Genomic DNA, 6742 nt, shown 5'->3' with positions numbered 1-6742 from the left:
AAAAGAACAGAACGATGGTTCTGTCTCAGGTTCTACTGAAGGTTCTGCAGTAGAACAGTGTTGTGTGTGGGTTTGTGTGTGGGTTTGTGTGTTTACGCAGATGGATCCGCTCATATTTCAGCCTCAGACGCTTTAATGCGTCATCGTGTAGTCCGAGCAGCTGCCGTCTGATTGGTCCAAATCGACTTCATAAATCCACATTTAGAGAAGAATTTAGAGGAAACTTTATTGATCTGTTTGTGTTTGACAGAGCGGTGTGTGACTGACAGACGACATCATCCTCCAGATTTACGGAACGACGACGTGCGTTTGTCGAAAAGAGGCTGAAATATTAAAAAGTAATAGATTACAATGCAGGAGGTGATTAGTGCGGCTGGTATTTAACGGATGGAACTGATTGTCTGTGGTGATCAGCAGGACGTGGAGTGTGTCTGTGGACGGAGACGATCAACCGCCTGCAGCCGATCGATACCACGATCAATACTGAGAGCGGGGGGCGGGGCCTAACGGACCGTTCTGCGAAGGGTTCATTATGTAAATGTGATGTTCCTTCAAATGGAAAAGAAGTGTGTGTTTGACTCCGAGCTGAACCTTCAACTTCTGCAGTTTGACTTTAAAGCCCCGGAATCTGAATGAGAACATGACGTCCAACTAACCCTGAGTCCACTAGTGTCCACTCATGTCCACTAACGTCCACTTATGTCCACTCATGTCCACTAATGTCCACTTATGTCCAATCATGTCCACTAATGTCCACTTATGTCCATTCATATCCACTGGTGTCCAGTCATGTCCACTCACATTAACTCATGTCCACTAATGTCCACTCGTGTCCACTAACATCCACTCATGTCCACTTATTTCCACTCACGTCCACTCACATCCACTAGTGTCCACTAACGTCCACTCATGTCCACTTATGTCCACTCACATCCACTCATGTCCACTAATGTTCACTCATGTCCACTAATGTCCACTCACATCCACTTATGTCCACTAATGTCCACTCACATCCACTCATGTCCACTCACATCCACTAACGTCCACTCACATCCACTTATGTCCACTCATGTCCACTTACATCCACTCATGTCCACTAATGTTCACTCATGTCCACTAATGTCCACTCATGTCCACTTACATCCACTCATGTCCACTAATGTTCACTCATGTCCACTAATGTCCACTCATGTCCACTTACATCCACTCATGTCCACTAATGTCCACTCATGTCCACTAATGTCCACTTACATCCACTCATGTCCACTAATGTTCACTCATGTCCACTAATGTCCACTCATGTCCACTTACATCCACTCATGTCCACTAATGTTCACTCATGTCCACTTATGTCCACTAACGTCCACTCATGTCCACTTACATCCACTCATGTCCACTAATGTTCACTCATGTCCACTAACGTCCACTCATGTCCACTCATGTCCACTCATGTCCACTCGTGTCCCAGACCCTCAGCAGAACTGCAGAGCTCTGTTCTTTTTGCCACAGTTCCATCCGCGCTCTGAAACGTCCACATTGATCTTCAACACTGATGAAGGCTCGAGTTTCAGATGTTAGTGAACGTCAGCGGCGTCGGTAAGATGATCTGAAACAGCACATCTGAATCAGATCACTAACACATTTCCTCTGACCATCTGCAACGTCCACTTCATCTGAGCTTCAGCTGGATGTGAGCATGGACATTCAGCTGAAACTGAAAACATTCAACTGAAACTGTAAACACATTCAACTGAAACTGAAAACACATTCAACTGAAACTGAAAACACATTCAACTGAAACTGTAAACACATTCGGCTGAAACTGAAAACACATTCAACTGAAACTGAAAACACATTCAACTGAAACTGTAAACACATTCAACTGAAACTGAAAACACATTCAACTGAAACTGAAAACACATTCAACTGAAACTGTAAACACATTCGGCTGAAACTGAAAACACATTCAACTGAAACTGAAAACACATTCAACTGAAACTGTAAACACATTCAACTGAAACTGAAAACACATTCAACTGAAACTGAAAACACATTCAACTGAAACTGAAAACACATTCAACTGAAACTGTAAACACATTCAACTGAAACTGAAAACACATTCAACTGAAACTGAAAACACATTCAACTGAAACTGCAAACACATTCAACTGAAACTGCAAACACATTCAACTGAAACTAAACACATTCAACTGAAACTGAAAACACATTCAGCTGAAACTGAAAACACATTCAACTGAAACTGAAAACACATTCAACTGAAACTGTAAACACATTCAACTGAAACTGAAAACACATTCAACTGAAACTGAAAACACATTCAGCTGAAACTGAAAACACATTCAACTGAAACTGAAAACACATTCAACTGAAACTGAAAACACATTCAACTGAAACTGAAAACACATTCAACTGAAACTGTAAACACATTCAACTGAAACTGTAAACACATTCGGCTGAAACTGTAAACACATTCAACTGAAACTGAAAACACATTCAACTGAAACTGAAAACACATTCAACTGAAACTGAAAACACATTGACTCTGTTCAAAGTTACAACAGCTTCAACGAAACAAAAGCTCCATGAACTCATGACCTCAGCAGAACATCAGAAGATCCCTTTAACTCTGCTTGGATTGTCCTTCAGTGTTTCATAGAATCCAAAGTTTCAGCAGAACGTGGAGCGAAGCTGTGGGTTCAGAGGTCATTCAACATCCTTTAGAGGTTTTCAGCTTCAAACACTCAAGACAAAAACTGACGTAACCTAAAAAAAACTAAACTTTTTGGACTGGCTGTGTTCAGAATGTCCCAGGACCAGCTGACAGTCCCACAGCGTGGCTCTGACCTGAACACATGCTACTGCTGGGACTTCATTTACTAATAGAAACTATCAGTCATCTGTGTTTACATTTATTATCATTTTGTCACACGTGCAATTGCATTTCATTTATTTCTGAGTAAAAAGATACAGTATATTTCATTTGTGATTTATGTTAAAAGTTGTGTTAACCCGTCCACCAGGCCCTTACTAAACACCAGGTGTGCCTTTTTCACACTCGTGTGGAATAATGTCAAAAAATTTTTCATACAGTTTGTTTTTAATTCTTTTACACTTTTTTCTATTTCATCAACTTGAGCTGTAAATAAAAATACCAAATACTCAATAACTGTTACATTTTTAACCCTTTAAATGCTGTGTTTGTAATGGAAACAAACCATTTTTTGGATGCAAGAAATACAAAAAAATTGTTTTTTCATATACTCCATAAAAAGTGGATCACATATTATTAGGTTTTTTCATCCTGGCATATGTCAATGATTAACTCCAACCCTGGTTCATTTGCATTATTATTATTTTTGGCGCTGGGTCAAATGTTCAAAAATACTAGCATCTGTCACCAAGTGTGCGTAAAATGCACACCTATAAATCAAACTATTAAATATTATATATGGATTTATTTTTCTGCTGTAATTTGATTTTATTTTTGTAAATCCAGCTCAGTCCTAATCATACAGATCAAATGTTAGAAACAGTGCGTTTTCTGCACACTTGGCAGACAGATGCTAGTCTGGTCATTTTCTTTTGTTTACAATGTGCACATTTGAGTCGGTGGACAGAAGTTTAAAGATCATGCACAAATGAACAACTTTTGAATTCTAACCTTATTTAAATTGTGAAAAATAATATGAAGTTTTTTAACACGAAGTGCAAAGTGTGCGTAAAAGGCACACCTGGATACCAGAGGGTTAAAATAAGCAGTAGTAAATACTAAGATTAAGATAACTACATTTCCCATGAGGCTTAGCGTTACCCAGAAAGCATAAGGAGTTTCACAGAAGCAGATGCAGACATGCTACGAGTTGTGAAAAGTTGTGTGAGTTTCAAGTTGTCGCACGCAGTAAAAAGGAATGTGTTTTTAAACCCAGAGTCTCACTTCATTATTTTGGACCTACTTTAGATAATCCCAACATCAGCGCTTGTCTTTGACCTGAACCTGAACTGGTCCAAACAGGACTGTTCTGGTGGCAGACGCTCTTCTGTCTGCTCCTTCAGGTTCACATCATGTTTGTTTGTTTTTTAACCTTACATCAGCTGCTGTTTCATATTTCAGGTCAGTGTGCGCTCCTTCAACATGTCCGTGTGGATTTAAAGTTCAGCATTAACAGACGTCTTTAGTTCCGTTTTCTTCTTCTCCTCATTCTGTGCCGTTTCAGTTCAGCTGTGGACCGAACCAACAGGCAGGAACTGAAACTGTTCGGTTTGGTTCGGTTCGGTTTGGTTTGGTTCGGTTCAGTTTGGTTCGGTTCAGTTTGGTTCGGTTCGGTTTGGTTTGGTTCGGTTTGGTTCGGTTCGGTTTGGTTCGGTTCGGTTCGGTTTGGTTCGGTTTGGTTTGGTTCGGTTTGGTTTGGTTCGGTTTGGTTTGGTTCGGTTTGGTTCGGTTTGGTTCGGTTCAGTTAGGTTCGGTTCGGTTCGGTTTGGTTTGGTTCGGTTCGGTTTGGTTTGGTTTGGTTCGGTTTGGTTCGGTTCGGTTTGGTTTGGTTCGGTTTGGTTCGGTTCAGTTTGGTTCGGTTCGGTTTGGTTTGGTTCAGTTTGGTTCGGTTCAGTTCGGTTTGGTTTGGTTGGGTTCGGTTCGGTTTGGTTTGGTTTGGTTTGGTTCAGTTCGGTTTGGTTTGGTTGGGTTCGGTTCAGTTTGGTTCGGTTCGGTTTGGTTTGGTTGGGTTGGGTTCGGTTTGGTTCGGTTCGGTTCGGTTTGGTTCGGTTCGGTTTGGTTCGGTTCGGTTCGGTTTGGTTCGGTTCGGTTTGGTTTGGTTTGGTTCAGTTCGGTTTGGTTTGGTTCGGTTCGGTTTGGTTTGGTTTGGTTCGGTTCGGTTTGGTTCAGTTTGGTTCGGTTTGGTTTGGTTTGGTTCGGTTCGGTTTGGTTTGGTTGGGTTCGGTTTGGTTCAGTTTGGTTTGGTTGGGTTCGGTTGGGTTCGTGGCCGTTACAGGCCTGGTATAAATGTGACCGTGTGAACACACATGTGCCAGACATGACACTGAGATGTGAGTGCGGCTCAACCTGAGGTCCACTCCATCGATCTGGCCCCAGGTGGATGCTGGGTAATGGATCAGATGCTTCCGTGCTGCGTTCAGGGACCGTCATTTGCGTGCGTGGGTCCGTTCGATGCGGACGAGTGGAGCGGTCAAATGCAGCTCAGGCCTCCATCGATTTCCATTTTCCATCAGATGAAGAATATCGTGCGTTTGTCACATCGTTGAACATCGACCGTTTTCACATCAGCGGCCGCGTGTCCACGTCCACGAAACCGCAATCAGCTGATGTGAATATACACAAACAGAGTTACCATGGAAACGCCCTTAAAGCTGCTAAAGCAACACATTCAGACAGAAGCCCACACCTGACGCAGAACTGACACTGAAACACCACAATGACGACCAGGGCTGTGGATCTGCAAGAACCTGGAGGTACCACGCAAACCACAACACCAGGACCACCACACCATGGACCACCATTTATCCTCATACTGTTAAAACGACACATTTTTGTTTCTTTTTTTAAAGGATTATTTCCTGGAAGAATTGAATTACACCAGAAATATGCACAAATACTGAACACATTTTATTTGATCAGAACAGACTATATAATATGAATTTTAATTAGTAAGTTTTAATTTTTTAAAATAAATTATTTGAAATTTCAGGCGACCCCAGACATTCAAAACTGAGACATTTTCTTCTTTTGCTAAAATTAATTTGTTTTTGATCTTATAATAGTTTGCTGTACTATGTTGCAAATAAACAGTAATTTTAGGCAACATTTAGGCTATATAATATAATTTTTATTAGTGAGTTTAAATTTTTTTAAATAAATTAGAAATTTCAGGCGACCCCAGACATTCAAAACTGAGACATTTTTATTTGGCTAAAATTAATTTGTTTTTGATTGTGTAATAGTTTGCTAAAATATGTTGCCAAAAAAATGTTAATTTTAGGCAACATTTAATAATAATAATAATAATAATAATAATGGATTTATATAGTGCCTTTCTAGACACCCAAAGCGCTTTACATTATTGATCCTTTCTTCATTCGCTCTCACATCCTCCCTCTGGTGGTGGTAAACTACATCTGTATCCACAGCTGTCCTGGGGCAGACTGACAGGCTATTTAGGCTATATAATGTAATTTTTTATTAGTAAATTTTAATTTTAAATTTTTTTTATAATTATATATTATATATTATAATATTATTTGAAATTTCAGGCGACCCCAGACATTCAAAATGAAGACATTTTCTTTTTTTGCTAAAATTAATTTGTTTTTGATCATATAATAGTTTGCTGTACGATGTTGCAAATAAACATTAATTTTAGGCAACATTTAGGCTATATAATGTAAATCTTTATTAGTAAGTTTAAATTTTTTATCAATTACTAGAAATTCCAGGCGACCCCATGTGGGGTCTCGACCCCAAGGCTGAAAAACACTGCTTTTTGTGTGTGTGTTTTTTGTTTTTTGTTGTAGTTTTTTGTATTTTTATTTTATTTTATTTATTTTATTATTTTTTAAAAATTTATTTTCATTTATTTGTTTAAATTGATCTTTTATTTTTGTTTTATTTTTATTTATTTATTTATTGTTATTGTTTTTAATAATTTATTTATTTAAAAATTGTATTTATTTATTTATTAGATGTTTAAATTCACAGACTTTACGGTTTGTC

The sequence above is a fragment of the Sphaeramia orbicularis genome, chromosome 20, assembly GCF_902148855.1.
Source record: "Sphaeramia orbicularis chromosome 20, fSphaOr1.1, whole genome shotgun sequence".
NCBI lineage: Eukaryota > Metazoa > Chordata > Actinopteri > Kurtiformes > Apogonidae > Sphaeramia > Sphaeramia orbicularis.
The sequence above is the reverse complement of the archived record's forward strand: the minus strand, read 5'-3'. Positions refer to the sequence as shown.